This window comes from Diaphorina citri, unplaced genomic scaffold, assembly GCF_000475195.1.
Source record: "Diaphorina citri unplaced genomic scaffold, Diaci psyllid genome assembly version 1.1 scaffold11, whole genome shotgun sequence".
Taxonomy (NCBI): Eukaryota; Metazoa; Arthropoda; class Insecta; order Hemiptera; family Psyllidae; genus Diaphorina; species Diaphorina citri.
Window position 1 is genome coordinate 354,088 of NW_007377450.1, and position 19,035 is coordinate 373,122.

Below are 19,035 nucleotides of genomic sequence, written 5' to 3' on the forward strand. Positions count from 1 at the left end.
TTTTTCTTGACAAAAAGATATTTTACTTGATTTATTGTGTATCATTCGCATAAAATTTGTACCTGGAAACAATCTTGTAACTGAAATTCATTGTAGGTTTGTAGATGATAAGGTTTCATTCTATCATTCTAAAGGTAATGTTACACCAAGCGCGCATCGTTTGCAAACAGTGTTTGCAATCATTTTTCCACAAACATTGGCTTGCAAACGGCGTTCGTGTGTGCGCGGAGTTGATCCGGCTGCTGTCGGTTTTTCAGGTAATGTTACATAAAGCGCGCATTGTTTGCAAATAATGCGCGCTTGGTGTAACATTGCCTTAATGAAGTCGTACTTCTAGTTATATACAAACTCCACGTAATGGTGAGGGACTTGTAGGAAAAAAAAAAAACACAATTTCTTTCAGGATTGAACCCTCGCCTCGGTGCTTCAGGTTAATGTCCGTAGATAATACTGAAATTGGAGGACTACTCTTAATACGCTCCAGGGGCAAAGTCGACAAAATATACGATTTTTTGTAGAGAAACTCGACTTAGCTGCGGTAAACTAAGTAAAAGAAACACCTGGGGAAATAAACCTTGCTCGAGTCAATTAACGAGAGTGCCGAAAAACAAAAATGAATAGCTCAGCCCCAGAGGGAATTCAGCTAAAAAGGTAAAGGAAGATGTAGAAATAACAAATACGCTGGAAGACAAAAACCAAAGTACAGCAGGCAGCAGGTTTAGTGAATGAGAACAAGGAATGAATACCACAGAGGAAGATAAAGAAGAAGGAGAAAAAGAATAAGAAGAAGAAGGAGAAGAAGAAGAAGACATTGAGAGTCCAAATAACGAAATGTTGGCACAAGGTACCCTATTTTAAGTCATAGCAAGGGGGTAGGAAGTGTTTCAAAGAGACTTAAAATAATGTTGTGATTGGGATAGGAGAAGAGTTACATAAAAGAAGAGTTAAAGAAGGGTTGGAGAAGGATAAGAGAACGGTGAAAGAAGGGTAGAGAAGGGATAGTGTTCAAGAATTGAGAAGACATGGTGCAAAGCATGTTTTGGCGCTATAAATTATGTGTTTTAAATTGATGTACTTTTTAACTTCACGGTAAATAATCTATTGCTTCCTCTTACAGGAAATACCTATATGCTATGCAGTAATTCAGTAGGTGTTGTTACTTGGAGCCGAATTGCCTGTATCCTATGTTCTTTTCGATGCAATTTTTAGATAGAAAAATATTTTCAATACTTTTTAAAGAGGAAAAAAGAAGAAGTAGAAGTTTTGACCTCTGGGTAAATTATTGAACATGAATATGTACATTAGGGTTGCCAGACGTCCCGTATTTCCCGGGACGTCCCGTATTTTGGGCACTTTTCAAAATGTCCCGTACGGGACACGCGTGTCCTCCTTGGGAACCCTTACCATGGCGAAAGTTGGGAAAACTTTCGACAAAGATTTCGTGAACGTCAAAAACTTGGGGGCTTGAACATGTGCCTCTAATTATATTGTTATTATTTTATAACTTAATAAAATCATTAAAAACTTTTCCTTCCAAAGAGGAAGTCTTTCAAAGTTGGCGAGGAGGGAGAAAATGTATTTTAGATCACAGGGGAATTCATGTAGGGTATAGGAACTTTCATTAGGAGACAGGTTGACACCAGGAAAATAGCAAGATGGGTACACCTACGCTCCTGAAGGTATGTAGTATGTGAGTTGATGATTCCTGAGGGATACCCTTGTATACATTAGTAGGTAAATACAGGGGGGGGGGGTAAAAAAGCTGCTTGTCCCGTATTTTCATCCAAAATCCCGTTTTTTTTACGTTTTAGGTCGCTTGTCCCGTTTTGGGCTGAAAATGATCTGGCAACCCTAATGTACATACCTATAATATAATAGCTACTTAACTATGTCTACATATCATAATATATTATTCTACTCATTGGGGTATTGGGGATCGGGCACATGTAAGTACCTCCATATTACAATGATAATATTGTAGGTATTTATTTGTAAATACCATCAACATGGGTAGGTATTTGATACCCATTAAACAGAACAGTAATTATGGATACTTTATACTTGAAAAGGAGAACCAAAAGGCAGATATATTTTGCAGAACTTCTGCAAAATTTGTTCTGCAAAATCTTTGAAGTTCTGCAAAATATATCTGGCTTTTGGTTCTCCTTTTCAAGTTGATCCACAGAACTTATAAATAATGACTGCTGAAACCCCCCAAGAGATACCTACTTTATACCTTATAACTACAATACTCTAAGCACATCATCAGTAAGCTGATAAGTACTACTTTAATACCTTCTGGCTTTCTCTTTCGTTCTTTCACTCCTTTTGTTCCACTTTTCTTCTGTTCTTCCCAAAAGAACAAAAGGCGAGATTTATGAACTAATAGGATTGCAAAAGAAAAACTTTCAAATTACGGTGTGGAAAAAAGTTTTGCGTTTTTCCCAACAACAATACAGATTTCCCCCTGTGAAAGGTATTACAATAAGAAGGATAATGTATGTAAGGTGAAAATACAATGATAATAATGTATGTGGATGTTGTATTAGCATAATAATATTACAAGGAAGTTTTTCATATCGCACCTCGATGAGCAAAGTGATACACCGTTTTTTAAAGAAGATATAAATATGTAGATGATATCTATCTTGTTACCCTCTTTTCATTATTTCACGGCTGCCTAATCATTTGGCAGGCAAGAGTGTTGAATGTCATGTCAGGGCCTTGGTAAGATCTCCGAAAATTCTTGTTTCTGCAGTTCGGCTGGTACTTACCTAGTAAAACTTCACTACTATCTCTTATTCTTCCAATAATCCGGTTTTATTTTGCTGTAAGTTGTCTTGGTCTCAGTTATCTCTTCTTGGTCTAATTTTATTTTGCTCATACATATTATTATTCAGGTGAGTGTGTTAGTTTTTCACAAGTTAGATTTTTTTTCCTGTACAATAATATCAACATTATTTTTGTTCATTGTTTCAGTTTTGTTGTTCTTTTTGTATCCCCAGTTTTGTTAGGACTTGGTACTTTGTTTCGCCTTGTGTTTTCTAAGTTTGTTTGAAACTGAGTAGAGCGATATCTAGAAACTTTCTACCGCCTAAGTGCGAGAAACAAAAAGTTTTGTTTACAAATCTCTACCTCGTTGCGTTTGAGTGTGGTGCGTGTTTATACATGTTTTATTCTATTTCCGACGCTGACTTATCATGTTTTATTTATTTTCGACTTGACGGTTTCACCCTGTTTTTCCTTCCTGTCCCATATTTCGCGTTTAAAACGATGGAAAGAGACATACACAGTAACAACGATACGGTAGGGGTAACACATCCTACATTGAAGAGCCATTAACCTATTTATGATGGAATTTATGAGAAAACTTCAAACATATTCGTAATAACACGACCCATTAGGAACATTGATTTTAATTTACGAGTGGGGAAAAAATATATAGGACTTGAAACTTTGGGAAAGTTTTCCCAAAGTATTTTGTTGTTCAAACACAAAAGTTGCTATGCGGCAGGTATTAAAAGAGCCATTAAGGAAGACACAGGTATAGAAAACTGCATACAGCCTATTCCTACAGGATAGGTATCTGTAAAATCACTAACTACATTGAAACTCGAAAGCGTCTTGATATCATTTATTTTGTTCCCTTCCTTCTAGATTCCAAGAAATTAAATAAAATTATTCGTAGCATTCACCCAAAATCAGCAATACCTTGGAGTATGCTTATGATATTTAAATAAAATGATCTTTTGAATCTGTTATTTTCAAATTATAGACGATTTCAGACCCCACCCTGTATATCACATTTTCCCAATACATTTTCAAACCGTGTCTCCGACATGAGGTAGAGGAAAGTTTCATAAGTTTTGCATTAAATTTTTTAAGCTGCATTAAAAGAAGCCACATTTCTAATAATACCTATGCCAAACAGTGGTGTGGCTAGGAATTGCAATCAGGAAACCTGTCTACAGAAGTGCAATCAGAAATAAAGTTTGAATACAGAGATGACAAAATGTATATTCAGATCTTTTAGTGCCAGCCTAGTTACTCTAGTTAGCTTGGTTGGTAGCGCGTCTGACTTGTAATCGCTAGATCGCGGGTTCCATTCCCGCCCAGGGCGGATTTTATCCTGAATGGATAATGTTCGTTCTCGGAACTGCTGGCTTTCTCCTATCCTGTCTCCCTTTTTTCTTCGATTTCGGAGAATGAGACCTTAGCAGTTACAGTATCAAAGATTTCGATGATTATTTTTCCATTTTTTGTTTAATAAAAAATAGATAGGTACCTACTTAAATAAATTGAAAACTAGATAACTAACCTAGGATATTTAAAAAATCACAGTAACACCAGTAACCGGCACTGGGAAAAACAACATGGCAGGCTTAAAAAAAGCGACTGGGATAGCTCGAACGATTCCCGAAGCTTAGGAAAACTATTTTTCCGAGTCACTGAATTCTGCAATAACAATATTGCTTACAAAAACTCCCCATGATATCTACATGTGTAGCCTGATTCTTCTTCCTCCTGAATCACGTAACAAATTGGACAGATATAAAATTAGATACAGTCGAGATACTCTTATAGGTACCGTAATTGTGTGTTTTTTTAGTACACTTTTGTAATTAGGTCATTCCAGGGGTATGGTTAGTAAGTACATGATACACAATTGTATGTGTACGGGTACTATTGTTCTACTAATATGTTTTACAAGAGTTTGTTATAAAAACAACGGATTCTGAAGTTAAGCAACGTTGCACGTGCTTGATATCTGGATGGTTAACCATCGGGGCAGAGTAATAAAGAACGTGTTGTTTCGTACGAAATTTCCCTGAAAACTGACTCATTTTTTGTCCAGCTCAACAAGTATCGACAGAAAAAGACAAAAGGGTCTCGTTTCCTTTTTTTTCCTGGGTAAACTTTTTCCAAAACTTTTCCTCCCCCCCCCCCTCAAATTACATCCAGATTAATCAAATTACATCCTAATGGGCTCTCCCTTATCCTTCCCCTCCTTTCAATCCTGTAAAGTTGAAAGGTTGCCGATAGTAGTAGTAAAGTTCAGGAAAATTTTCGTCAATGTCTCAGCGTTACACTCTTTAATATCAAATCATCCCTCCTTGGGAACCCTTACCATGGCGAAAGTTGGGAAAACTTTCGACAAAGATTTCGTGAACGTCAAAAACTTGGGGGCTTGAACATACATCAGCATCTACGTAAGTAATCTTAGACAATAGACATTCATTTTAGAGGAGACATTCATCATAGACATTGATCGACGTCAAGACATTAGAAAAGTCAAATATTCAAGAAGAAACCTAATCAATAGAGATTAGAGTATTGAATAAATCAAATACCTATCAATATTTGTACGAGTTTTGTGCATCGAATCCCTCGTAAGCACGAATTATATCCAAGCATCGCGAGGTGGTGCGTGACCTTGACCCAGTACCCCTGTAGACAGAGCGTCGCCATTTTAGTAGACGTGTAAGGAGCGTAGTCTCAAAATTTGGACAAGGACTGCGTGCGCACCCAGAGCTTCAGAGCTTTCTGGGGCTGTTTTTGATTAGGACTGCGCGCGCGTTCATTGAGGTGTTTGCGGCTTTCACGAAATTTCGTGCGTTGTGCGTTCCTGGCTTGAAGGAGTTTTATGTTCCCGAGTAGATACCTACACAGATTATCTGACGAAATGAAAGGACGGAATTGTTTTTTGTTCTCGTTCGCTAAACGAGACGATTAATTGTAAACCTAGTATTAGTATTTGGGTACCTATTTATCTTTACCATGAATTTTCAGCCCAGATATACTCGTACTTGCTACCTACTTATTCGTGTTTGTTTTGTGTTTTGGTACCTAGTTGTTATAGTTAGATAGGAAGTACCTACTGATTTAATGTAGGGTGTTTATTAGTTGGTATTACAATTTAGGAGGTATGTAGACAGCCAGCCTAAACAGATCTGAAAAGGGAAAAGAGGTTCAGATCAGGTTTCTGTTTAGGATAATGTCCGTCAAGAACAGGCTCTAATCGAACCCGCGACCTTTTACTTACAAGGTAGAAGCTCTACCCTCCAAGGTAACTAGGCTGGCAAATGAGAAAACTTTCGAGTGCCCAGGTAGTTTTTTCCGTACGAGGTTATTGTAAAGTAATAATTACTTTGCAACAGTAATAATTACTTTGTAACAGTAATAATAATTAATTTCAACAATTTGAAGGAAAGTTCAAGCGAACTTTTCTTCCTCCTACTCGAAACTAAACTTTACTTGAAAAACATACGGAGGAGCCAACAAAAGTTTGAGGTAGGTAATAATTGAGATATAAAATTAGATTTCATATCTACCTTAGAAATGCAGTGAGAAAAGTGCAGTTCACTAAAATATAATAAATTAAATTACCAATTACTTTCTTCTTTCATGTAGGTACCGCCAAACTGACATAAAATAGAATATGTACCTTATTCAATGAATAATATTCATCCTGGCCGAATAGGACTGAAAAATTCCTTTGGCAGTCTTGTATAACTTTCAATAACTGGTTTGATAAAGGGAACTGCAACACATACTGTCTTTGGAAATAACTAGGAAAGTAGGTACCTGAGCTGCACCTCTTTGTCATCAGATTATGAAATCAAGCAAAAAAAAAATTGGAATTACAATATTTCATCTCTCAAGAATCCAAGACACATACAGATTGACAAAAGCAAACACTGCATTATGCTAAAGAAATAACATGTTCATATTAAATTCAAATCACATAATGAAGTCATCAAAGAATACAATATTGACACATTGAGAGCAGCTCTAATACAACTTCTGACAGGAAAGGAAGAGGAGGAGGAGGAGGAGGAGGAGGAGAAGGAAAAGAAATAGCAACGACATCAGCGCTTTCCTATCAATTTTCCTAATCAAATAAAGCGTTCCAACGAAGAGAGACTATGATGAGGATGTAGAAGAGAAGGAAAAGGAAGAAGGAGAAAATGATGAAGAAAGGATAAGAAAGAAGAGGAACAATAAGAAGGAAAAGAAGAGGATAATGAAGAAGAAAAAGGAAGAAGGAGAAAATGATGAAGAAGAAAGAATGAGAAGGCAAGAGGAGGAAAAGGAAGAAGGAGAGAAATAACGTATGAGAAGGGAGGGGGAAAATGAAAAGGAAACCAGGAGAGATGGAAAAAGAGGAAAATAATGAAGAAGAGGAAAAGGAAGAAGAATAATAAGAAGAAGAAAGAAGGAAAAGAAGAATGAAAACAAGAGATAATGAAGAAGAAGAAGAAGATAAAAAGAAGGTATGAGAAAGAAGGAGAATGAAGAAGGACGAGGATAAAATGAAGAGGAAAAGCGCGATGGATAAATATTATGACTAACGAATTGAAAATAACGATCCGGCTGTCAGCCGAGGTAGGAATTTTCCAATCCGAAAGAAAATGAAGAGAAAGCTGTCGACAGCATAAACGATCTTGACACACGCAACGAAAATTTATGTAAAATTTTCAAATTTCCACTTGACGAAAATTGCTTCCGTTATATTTTTCAACCCGGAGCGTGCCTGTTCGTCTCACGGACGTGACGTCAATGGAAGAATATGAGATGGTTTACGTGACCATGCACCATTTAGCGTGACAGTAAGATCGTCTTCTGCAACACTATTTGAGGCAATATTGGGTTACACAAAAACAGAACGCTCAAAAACAGTAACAGTTTTCTTACTTGTGTCGCGAACAGCGCGAGTTCAGATACAAAAGTTAGGTATTAGGTGTTTTAGCAAGTGTTTTATAATTAGAAATAGTTAATTAAGAATAATTTAATTAAATTAGACAGCTGATGTTTAGGTTGCCGACGAGGAAAGGAGTAGATTTTCCGTCAGCAGATTTTGTTTGTAAACTAGAGTGAGTTAGCAGAAAGTCCCTGTAGTAGACGGACGTAAATTAGTAGATTTTCCCAAAAGATATTAGAAGTTTTATATAGAAGATTTGTAAGAAAGTAAATAGTCCAGTAATTAGAAATTTGTTAGTAGTCACAAGTTTATAAAAGAAGTTTAATTTTAAATAAAGTTTTTCGTAAGAAATTGAAAGTTTTCATTGAAGAAAACCACTTGTCTTCGTTTCATTTTTATGTTGTGTCAAATCTTAAAACGCTTCCACTGTCAATCATCATCATTCACGACAACTTGTGCTAGTAGAAATTTCACATCTATGTAGGTACTAGGTACATAACTACTTCAATTATTGTCTGATAAATATTTCGAACTGTTTTATTCTTCTTATTTTTATTTTATTTTCTATTTATTTTTTTCTGACAGGGCTAATATCTGTCCCTGTAGCTGATCTCTCGATCAGCGCCCGTTAGAACGGGTTAAAGTTCATGCATGAAGAAAATTTTATTAAAAATTTTCAATTTTCCCCTAATGAGATTAGACTTGGTGATGATGTGCTCGCTGTCTCCGTTGTTAGCTGAAATTTCCTTTCCAACTTTTCAGCTCAAGAGGTTCCGAAACGGGTTAAAGTTCATGCATGAAGAAAATTTTATTAAAATTTTTCAATTTTCCCTTAATGAGATTAGACTTGGTGATGATGTGCTCGCTGTCTCCGTTGTTAGCTGAAATTTCCTTTCCAACTTTTCAGCTCAAGAGGTTCCGTTCAACCTCTGCAGATGGTGGGTCGTCCTCTTCTTCTTTCTCCTCCTGCTCCTCCTCTTCTCCTTCTTCCTTTTCCTTTTCTTCTTCTCCTTCTTCTTCTTCCACTCCTTCTAGTTTTCCTCCTCCATAACTCTTTATGCTCTTACTGTCTTTCCTTCTTCTACTCCTCTTAACGTTCCTTTTGCTCTTCTCTTTCTCATCCGACATTGATGGTGGGTCGTCCTCTTCTTCTTTCTTCTCCTGCTCCTCCTCTTCTCCTTCTTCCTTTTCCTCTTCTTCTTCTTCTCCTTCTCCACCTTTTAGTTTCCCTCCTCCATAACTCTTTATGCTCTTACTGTCTTTCCTTCTTCTACTCCTCTTAACGTTCCTTTTGCTCTTCTCTTTCTCATCCGACACCTACGCTGACTTCTCCTTTCCCTCTTTCTCCCCTTTAATATGTTCCTCTAATTCTTCATCCCATTCTATTTCCTCTTCCTTTTCGTTCTTTTCTTCCTTTCCAGTTTGTCCTCTTCTCCCTTTCTTCTTCCTTTTTCCTCTTCTTCCTTAACATTCTATTCTTCCCTTCTCCCTCCTCCATCTAGTCTTCGTTCTTCGTCTCCTATTTCCTTTCTCCCATTTCTTCCTTCGTTATTCCTTATTGCATTTTCGTCTCCTCCACCTCCTCTTCTACTCCTCTCTCTCTCTCTCTCTCTCTTTCTCTCTCTGCTATCTCTTCTTGTCCTATCAATTTTTCATGTCTCATTCTTCCTCTGACATAGCTGAAAGCGTGAATTTCAACCCCTTTCTCCCATTTCTTCCTTCGTTATTCCTTATTACATTTTCGTCTCCTCCACCTCCTCTTCTACTCCACTCTCTCTCTCTCTTTCTCTTTCTCTCTCTGCTATCTCTTCTTGTCCTATCAATTTTTCATGTCTCATTCTTCCTCTGACATAGCTGAAAGCGTGAATTTCAACACCTCTCCTGTAGATGGGGCATTGGTTGACCTACATTCAGCAGAATCGGGTTGAATATGCAAAGAGTTCATTTGGCAGTGTTGAAAGAGGTCCGTTTGAACTACTCGTTATAATGAGGAAAAGAGAGGGAAATAGGATTAGATTTTAGAAGAAGGGATGCAAACGACAGCTTTGTTCTGTCACGAACTAATCTGACCCCGACTATTTCTTTCTCTCTCCCTTTCTCTCTCTCTCTTTTTTCTCCCTCCTCCCCATACTCTTCTTTGAGTGACACTTTTCTACTTTATTATGTTTCGTTAGAAGGGGAAGAAGAAGAAGAAGAAGAAGAAGAAGAAGAAAGAGTTCATTTGGCAGTGTTGAAAGAGGTCCGTTTGAACTACTCGTTATAATGAGGAAGAGAGAGGGAAATAGGATTAGATTTTAGAAGAAGGGATGCAAACGACAGCTTTGTTCTGTCACGAACTAATCTGACCCCGACTATTTCTCTCTCTCTCTCTCTCTTTTTCTCCCTACTCCCCATACTCTTCTTTGAGTGACACTTTTCTACTTTATTATGTTTCGTTAGAAGGGGAAGAAGAAGAAGAAGAAGAAGAAGAAGAGAGAACTGTCGTACACGGAATCCATAATCAATACAACACGCGAAATTCTTGGACTGGAGGAGGGGGAAAGAAGTTACTGTAATAAGGGGGATGAAGAGGAGGAGAAGAATGAAGAGAAGAAGGAAAGAAAGAGAAGAAAGAGAGGGAGATAGGAAGGGATAAAGGGTGTTAACAATGTAGTAATGAAGATGTATTATTATAGGGTTCCGTCTATCACCAGGGGAGGTATCAGGATTAGAGAGGGATATAGGAAGGGATAAAGGGTGTTAACAATGTAGTAATGAAGATGTATTATTATAGGGTTCCGTCTATCACCAGGGGAGGTATCAGGATTACAAAAAAAAAAGTTTTCCTGACAAAAAGTTTGACATAGGGGTCAAGAAATCTTTAGGTATTTTTTTTTTTAAATCAAATATATTATTTGATTATTTCGTATAATAAAATAAATGTACCATACTTTGGCTAGAATAAAACCCAAGCCATTTTTCGTTTACCAGACGAACTTTTTACTGCCACTAATCCTGGTAGGATTTCTTTTCTACCACCTATTTGAATATCAAAATGACCGGGATGTATTCTATTCTATTTTGCTGTATTCCAGTTTATTTTCTGGGAAACATCCGCTACCGTTTCCCCATATACTGGGTATCAAATTGTCAAGTATCAAGATGTGAAGAATTCAGATTAAACCCCATCTGTCGACTGTCGTGAACCCTGTATAAACTAATACGCTCAAGTGGAGAGTTGTGAGGTATGCATCGTGTTCCATTTTTTATTCCCTGCCATTGTGTGGCGGAATAAGAACACTTCAAATCAAACAGAATGACCGGGATGTATTCTATTCTATTTTGCTGTATTCCAGTTTATTTTCTGGGAAACATCCGCTACCGTTTCCCCGTATACTGGGTATCAAATTGTCAAGTATCAAGATGTGAAGAATTCAGATTAAACCCCATCTGTCGTGAACCCTGTATAAACTAATACGTTCAAGTGGAGAGTTGTGAGGTATGGTTGAAATATGAAATAATAATTTTTTTTCTTTATAATTTTCCATTTAATGATTGTCCCTTTTCATTTTATTTATGATTCAATAATATTTTCTTAAATTAAATTTTGAGGAAATGATCACAGTTTTTTGTTTTATATTCAAGCACTGGGGATATTGGAATTTTCAAACTTTAATGAAACTTTCCTGGAGGGTTTGGTTTAAAAATACATATCTCCTAGCTCAAGGTTAATTTGGAACCAGCAAAACCAAGATCAAGGTACAAGTTCTAGTTGTTCTTTTTCAATCAGGCAATTGAAATTTGTCCTGTTTGAAATTTGGGACCTTTTGATTTAGTAGGTCGTTTGCAAAGAAATGTACCTACATTGGATCTTACCATTCCTACCTATATAATTATGAACTGAAATAATGAAGAGTACCTAACTAACAGAAAACACAAAGTCATAGGTATTCCTACGTAGGTCCTTAGAAAAGTAAGGGTTACGTAGAGAGCAAAAAAACACTCACACTTTCAAAAACCCCCAAGTCAGATTTATGACCCTCTTAGTCGTACTTCGCCACCTCTATGACTTTTGTGAAATTCTTATAATATGGAGGCACTGAAAAACTTTATCGCCTGGAAGGAAAAAGCTACTTAATTAGGACCTTTTGATTTAGTAGGTCGTTTGCAAAGAAATGTACCTACATTGGATCTTACCATTCCTACCTAATTATGAACTGAAATATGAAGAGTACCTAACTAACGGAAAACACAAAGTCATGGGTATTCCTACGTAGGTCCTTAGAAAAGTAAGGGTTACGTAGAGAGCAAAAAAACACTCACACTTTCAAAAACCCCCCAAGTCAGATTTATGACCCTCTTAGTTGTACTTCGCCACCTCTATGACTTTTGTGAAATTCTTATAATATGGAGGCACTGAAAAACTTTATCGCCTGGAAGGAAAAAGCTACTTATTTTTCGGGCCCTTTGTACCACAGATTGGAAGGAAACTGTTTATATTAAAGGACTTTGTGGCATGGATTTTATTTGACAAGGCTCCTACTGTTGGATCTGAAATTAGGATTTATCTGTGACCAAAGTCTCTGTAAAGTCCAAAAGACTCTTCCTTGGAGAGCAAACTTTTTAGATAGTTAGTATTAGTATTAGTGCTTTATTTAGACTGTCGAATTAGGACATGTAGTCCCATTATCTCAACAGTTTTAGGTAGATATACCTACAGTTTTAGGTAGATATACAACAGATAATAGGTAGATATACCTACTAGATACCTAATTTATTTTATTAGCTTGGTCAGAATTTATGGTTTAAAGCTTTATAAGAATTTCTCTTTATAATTTTCCATTTATTTATTGTCCCTTTTCATTTTATTTATGATTCAATAATATTTTCTTAAATTAAATTTTGAGGAAATGATCACAGTTTTTTGTTTTTGTTTGCCACATAAGTTTGGTGGATTTCATTATGAGAAGAAGGGCTATACCGCTGAGTCTCTAGTAGCTAGGGCTTCTGATAGTGGAGGAGGTATATTCAATAATTTCTATTAATTTATTTTGTTCATTGCTGATTATTTAATGATGAAATTAGATTATTCAATTGATAAAAATTAGTAAATCCTATATAGGTACTTATAGCATTCAATTTTTTTTGTAATATGTAGTAGGTACCTGTTATGTTTAATTTGAAATAGCTAGAGAAGATTTTGTTATTGTTTATTAATTTTTCTATTATTAGATAGGTACTTATTTTTGTTGTTACATAATGCAATTTGTCTGAATCTCTGAACCCTTGACTGTAGGAAATCAAAGTTTGTAATAGTTAGGTAACCTTTCACAATTATTAGCCTTTTATTTATCTTACTGTTACCTACTTTTGTTAATTTGCAAATTGGAACAATGAATAGAAAAAATCTGATTTATCTCGAAAGTTTAAAAAAATTGCATTTTCAATTCACAATCAAATTAATTCAATAACACAAAAGAATTGTGATTAATTATTGTTGAAATAAATTGACTTTTTTTTTCATTTGAACTATTTTTTACTAAACTATTGTAGGTACCTATTAATTAATATTATTAATAACCTTTCATCTCATTAAAATACAAAATATCAGCGAGCTTTAGAGGTGCGATTTATTATAATCGCAAATGCAATAGTACCTAGTTACATAAATTTTATTGATTTAATCTCTCACTTTGAAGTCAACAATTATTATTTGGTTCATAGATAACATAAATTTATTCTTTTGTTTTCTACCACGCTTCTAAAGGTGTAAAAATGTTATTTTTTTAATTGTGCATTTTTAGTCCGTCCTTCCTTTATTATTACAATAGTAATAAAAAGGTATAAGGGACGGACTATTGTATTCGCCTCGGTGTCGTCTGTCGAACTTTTTACTGCCACTAATTCTGGTAGGATTTCTTTTCTACCACCTATTTGAATATCAAAATGACCGGGATGTATTCTATTTTATTTTGCTGTATTCCAGTTTATTTTCGGGAAACATCCGCTACCGTTTCCCCGTATACTGGGTATCAAATTGTCAAGTATCGAGATGTGAAGAATTCAGATTAAACCCCATCTGTCGACTGTCGTGAACCCTGTATATAAACTAATACGTTCAAGTGGAGAGTTGTGAGGTATGCATCGTGTTCCATTTTTTATTCCCTGCCATTGTGTGGCGGAATAAGAACACTTCAAATCAAACACGGTAACCTCATCTCTTGATGATAAAAAATCAAAACAATAAATCTAGCTTTCCCTCCATTTTCTCTTCCTTCTTCTTTTTTTCCCTCACTTTCTCTTTTTCCCTCTCAATTCCTCTTTTTTCTATCCCTCTCTCTATTCTGTACGCCTCTTCTCTATATTTATCACTATGTCCTTTCTTTTCTCTCATTTTGTCTCCAGGTAACCTCATCTCTTGATGATAAAAAATCAAAACAATAAATCTAGTTTTTCTCTTCCTTCTTCTTTTTTTTCCCTCTTTTTCTCTTTTTCCCTCTCTTTTCCTCTTTTTTCTATCCCTCTCTCTATTCTGTACGCCTCTTCTCTATATTTATCACTATGTCCTTTCTTTTCTCTCATTTTGTCTCCCTCTCTTCTTCAGACTATCCCCCATTCTTTCTCTTTCTCCCTTTCCTCTTTCGTTCTCTTCAGTCTGTCTCCCCTTTCGATTATATTTCGCACAAAAAAATCCCAGCAATTTCTACCTACCTTTCCTCTTTCGTTCTCTTCAGTCTGTCTCCCCTTTCGATTATATTTCGCACAAAAAAATCCCAGCAATTTCTACCTACCCTATTCTTTTTGTGTCCATTTTCTAAACAATCTAAACGAAGCAGCCAGGCTGTGTCTAACAAAGGCCTTGTCTGCCACAGAGAAGCGCATAAACAAAGAAGAAAAAACAAGCATCTAAAAGGTACGAAAAAAAAATAAAAAATAAAAATAAAAAATATTTGATACATAGGTATACAACTTACATATTTATATAAAACAAGCTGGGCCCGTCCCTCCGGGAATTTTTTAGCCCGTAGTTTATTCGATCGTGGTTAAAGAAAATCTGGACAAAATTTGCACCACCATTTTCGTGATCTTGGTAAAAAGACCTATAATATATGTATGTATAGGTCGACCAGGTTTGGATAAGTCCTTCTATGGGGACAGACAGAGTGACAGACCGACGACACCGAAGCGAATACAATTATGTATGTATAGGTCGACCAGGTTTGGATAAGTCCTTCTATGGGGACAGACAGAGTGACAGACCGACGACACCGAAGCGAATACAATAGCCCGTCCCTTATACTTTTTTTATTAGTACCTAATAATAAAGGAAGGACGGACTAAAAAGGGTATTTTCTATGTATAAAACCTAGGGTTATATAAAAAAAAAATGTAAATAACTAGGAAGTTTAAAATAAAGCAAAAAAAAGTTAATATTGACGTCACCTCGTCGACATATTACAAAACCATACCTATATCCATGTTGTTGGAATAAAAAAATAGTGCAAATGAAGTTAGTAGGTAATAGGCCAGGATATATTGTATGATGGGAAAATGGCCTTGTGACACACACTCACGAGAGAGAGAGAAAGAGAGAGAGAGGAAGGGAGGGAGAGAGAGAGAAAGGAGAAGGAGGATAGAAACTAGAGAAGGAAAGAGAAGGGAGAGAATGGAAAAAATAGTGAGAAAGGGAGGGAAATTGAGAGAGAACGCAGAAGAGAATCATAGCAAGAGAGAGAGAGAGCGAAAGAGAAAGGGAAGAGAGAGGGCGAAAGAGAAAGGGAAGAGTTAGGGCGGAAAAGAGAGACATAGATATTCAGTTCTCTTCGTTATGAAAAAATGTTAAACTTAGGACAAATAATGAGGGGTCCTCAAACGGTACACGATATATCAAATTGTTTATCTAGGTAGATTTTTCTGTCAAAGACCTAGGTATAGGTTTTTCAAACAAATATTCCGCAATTTTTAGGTAAACTCGAAAGCAAAATGTTTTACAGTTTACTCGCTATTTTTACAAAAGATTGTTATCCTTTATTCTAAATCTAGTTTTTTTATAGTTAGTAGGTAAACAATTTATTTGGTACGTATGTAGGTAGAATTAGGTACCTCCTACATGTTTACAATGTATGTAGGTACTATGAGACGAAAAAAATAACTTGTTAAAATTTAGGAATCATTTAAAATCAGCATAAAATAAATAATAGTTAGTAGGTAAACAATTTATTTGGTACGTATGTAGGTAGAATTAGGTACCTCCCTCATGTTTACAATGTATGTAGGTACTATGAGACGAAAAAAATAACTTGTTAAAATTTAGGAATCATTTAAAATCAGCATAAAATAAATAAATACATTCCTACTTGGAAAAAAAGGTACCTATAGTAGGTAGGTGGGTAGTACATATTTCAAAATACAAAATTGGCTTTTACAAACGTGTTGTTTTGACAGTTGCACGAATAAACAATTTTATCAATACCTTTATTGATAATTTTATCAATACCTTGTAGATAGAAGGGTATGTACATATCGGTATACATAGGCATTGTTTATAATAGAGTTTTGATGTTAATATGCAAAATTCTGATAAAAATATTTTGAAATTTTTGTCCTGTTGAAAAAAGTCAGGATTACCTATTGTATGTACTATGTATCTACCTAAAATATTGAAATGAAAATAGACACGAGCCTTCTAAATTTTAATATTTATTCGGACATGAAATGGAACTTTATTCCATCCGAAATTTAAATGCAAGCCAAACACGATTAACTGAAACAATGCAAAACATAACGCTTTAGAAACCAGTACCTATATTGCTATATTCCTATCTACTATCTATCTGAATTTTGAATTATACCCTCTGACCTACATTGGTGTTTTTTTTTCCAAGACTAAGTATATTGGTTTTAAAGCGTTAAAGGTCAAGTTAGATACAGTATAAAACTGTTATCATAAAGCCATTTGTTCCAAAAATAATAATAAATTCCGTTCATAAACACAATTCCTATTACAAAGAGATCAAGAGGATGAAACAAGTTATAACCCCGATAGCATAAGCTATACCTAAGTCTTCATTGCCCAATGGAAAAAGGTTTTACCTTAGACAAAAAAGATTTTGTGAGGATTCCTGACTTGTCTTCTTGAACGGATAAAATACGACCTTCTGTTTTTCTTCCTCCTAACTTCAAACCCCGATAGCATAAGCTATAAGTCTTCATTGCCCAATGGAAAAAGGTTTTACCTGAGACAAAAAAGATTTTGTGAGGATTCCTGACTTGTCTTCTTGAACGGATAAAATACGACCTTCTGTTTTTCTTCCTCCTAACTTCAAAGTGACATTCACCAATGCCTTTATTATCAAAATATCCCCCTTTCTCCTTCTTCTCTTCCTAAAATTTTCTTCTTCTTTGTCTTCGTGTTGTCTTCATCTTAATTCTTCTAGTTTTTCCTTCTTTTCTCCTTTTCTTCCTTATTTGCCCACTTTGTTTTTCCCTCTTCTTTTTTAGCCCGTCCTTCCTTTATTATTACGATAGTAATAAAAAAAGGTGTCGTCTGTCTGTCACTCTGTCTGTCCCCATAGCCATAGAAGGACTGGGGATATTGGAATTTTCAATCATTAATGAAACTTTCCTGGAGGGTTTGGTTTAAAAATACATATCTCCTAGCTCAAGGTTAATTTGGAACCAGCAAAACCAAGATCAAGGCCATCACAGGCAACTTTATGAATAATCTGACTTTTAACCAGAATGGAAATATTTTTGTAGGCACCAATAGGTACCTACATAGGTCTATACTCTATAAAAATTATATAAAATACCTAGTAAATAGGTAAGAGTAAGCAAAGTTTTTAAAGAAGATCATTTACCTAAGTATACGTATACGTAGGTCGTAAAGATATTTTGATATTGATTCCAACCTAATAATAGAATATCTAAGACCTAATATTGAAAGTAGGTATTTATTATAATACGTACCTACCTGTTTCCATGCATATTGCATGTACCTACATAAAAATATTAGCTAATAATTATAATGTCAGAAAAAATATCAATAAATTGTGTACAGTTTAATAAATATTGAATGAAGACATCAAAAATTGATTAAGTTCGAACAAAAAATTCTAAAGTTCTACAGAAGAAAACGACAAATTTTCAAAGTTCGAAATATTTCGCGATCTTTTTTTACCTTTACAACATTCAATTACTTGTCTTTTTTCCCCAAAATTTTCAGAGGGGAAATATAAAGATTTTAAAATACGCGCTCAAATTTGAAGCACAACGAAAAGCTTTGTTCAAAGCATACTAGTGGAAACTTTAGCGAACGTTTTCAGAAACGGACTTTTCTTTCCCAGCACATGCGTTCGTGACGAAAAAATAAAATTGAAAAATAGACCGATTACAGTAAATAATATATTTTAGGTGCCCATTTATTGTTGACTTAGGTAAAAAACAATAAAAAAAAAAATAGGTTACCTATAACTAGGCTTACCAAACGTCCCGAATTGGCCGGGACAGTCCCGAATTTCAGGGGGTGTCCCGGCGTCCCGTTCAGTTTTTCATTTTGGATGCCCATTTATTGTTGACTTAGGTAAAAAACAATAAAAAAAATCTGGTGTGAACATCACACGACTTTCTATTACATTAAGTCGGACAGTTCTAAAAGTTTCACCATTCGATTCCGCGTATGTTTTTAATTTCCTTTTTGTCAGTTTTCTTCCCATATTAGCATTGAAAAGCAATAATGAATTAGGGTTTCCATTTTCAAGATGTCAATCCCCTCCAAAATGTCAGGCCCCTCAAAAACAAAACTTAGAAACAAACAAAAATCAAATAGACTTACCGATGGTCTTATCAGAATGTTGATCGCCTGGTTCAAATTCTTACAGTTGAGTACAGAAATGTCTTCCTCTTCAAACTGGTGTACGGAGCTTTGTCGATCAGCAGCTGACGGAGTACTGGAGCTTGCATTGTGCAGTTGAGTACAGAAATGTCTTCCTCTTCAAACTGGTGTACGGAGCTTTGTCGATCAGCAGCTGACGGAGTACTGGAGCTTGCATTGTGCTGACTCGGGCTGAGGTTGTTTTTCATACTAAATGGACAACACGCCATGATGAAAGAATCACAAAATCACTTGATTCTGAACCACAAAATTACTCGGTTCTGAAATTGTTTTTCATACTAAATGGACAACACGCCATGATGAAAGAATCACAAAATCACTTGATTCTGAACCACAAAATTACTCGGTTCTGAACCACAAAATCACTTGGTTCTCTTCGTTATAATATGAAAAAAAATTTAAACTTAGGACAAATAATGAGGGGTCCTCAAACGGTACACGATATATCAAATTGTTTATC

General features: G+C 35.5%; 1 protein-coding gene across 1 annotated transcript in view; it reads right to left on the reverse strand.

Moving 5' to 3' along the window:
* The window catches only part of LOC103506302 (head-specific guanylate cyclase), a 164,946-nt gene extending 146,304 nt beyond the window's left edge, over positions 1-18,642 (reverse strand). Inside the window, exon 1 of the mRNA XM_017442885.2 lies at positions 18,516-18,642. The gene's annotated coding sequence lies outside the window, so the exon portion shown is untranslated. The remainder of the gene's footprint in view (positions 1-18,515) is intronic.
* Positions 18,643-19,035: the final 393 nt, after the last annotated feature.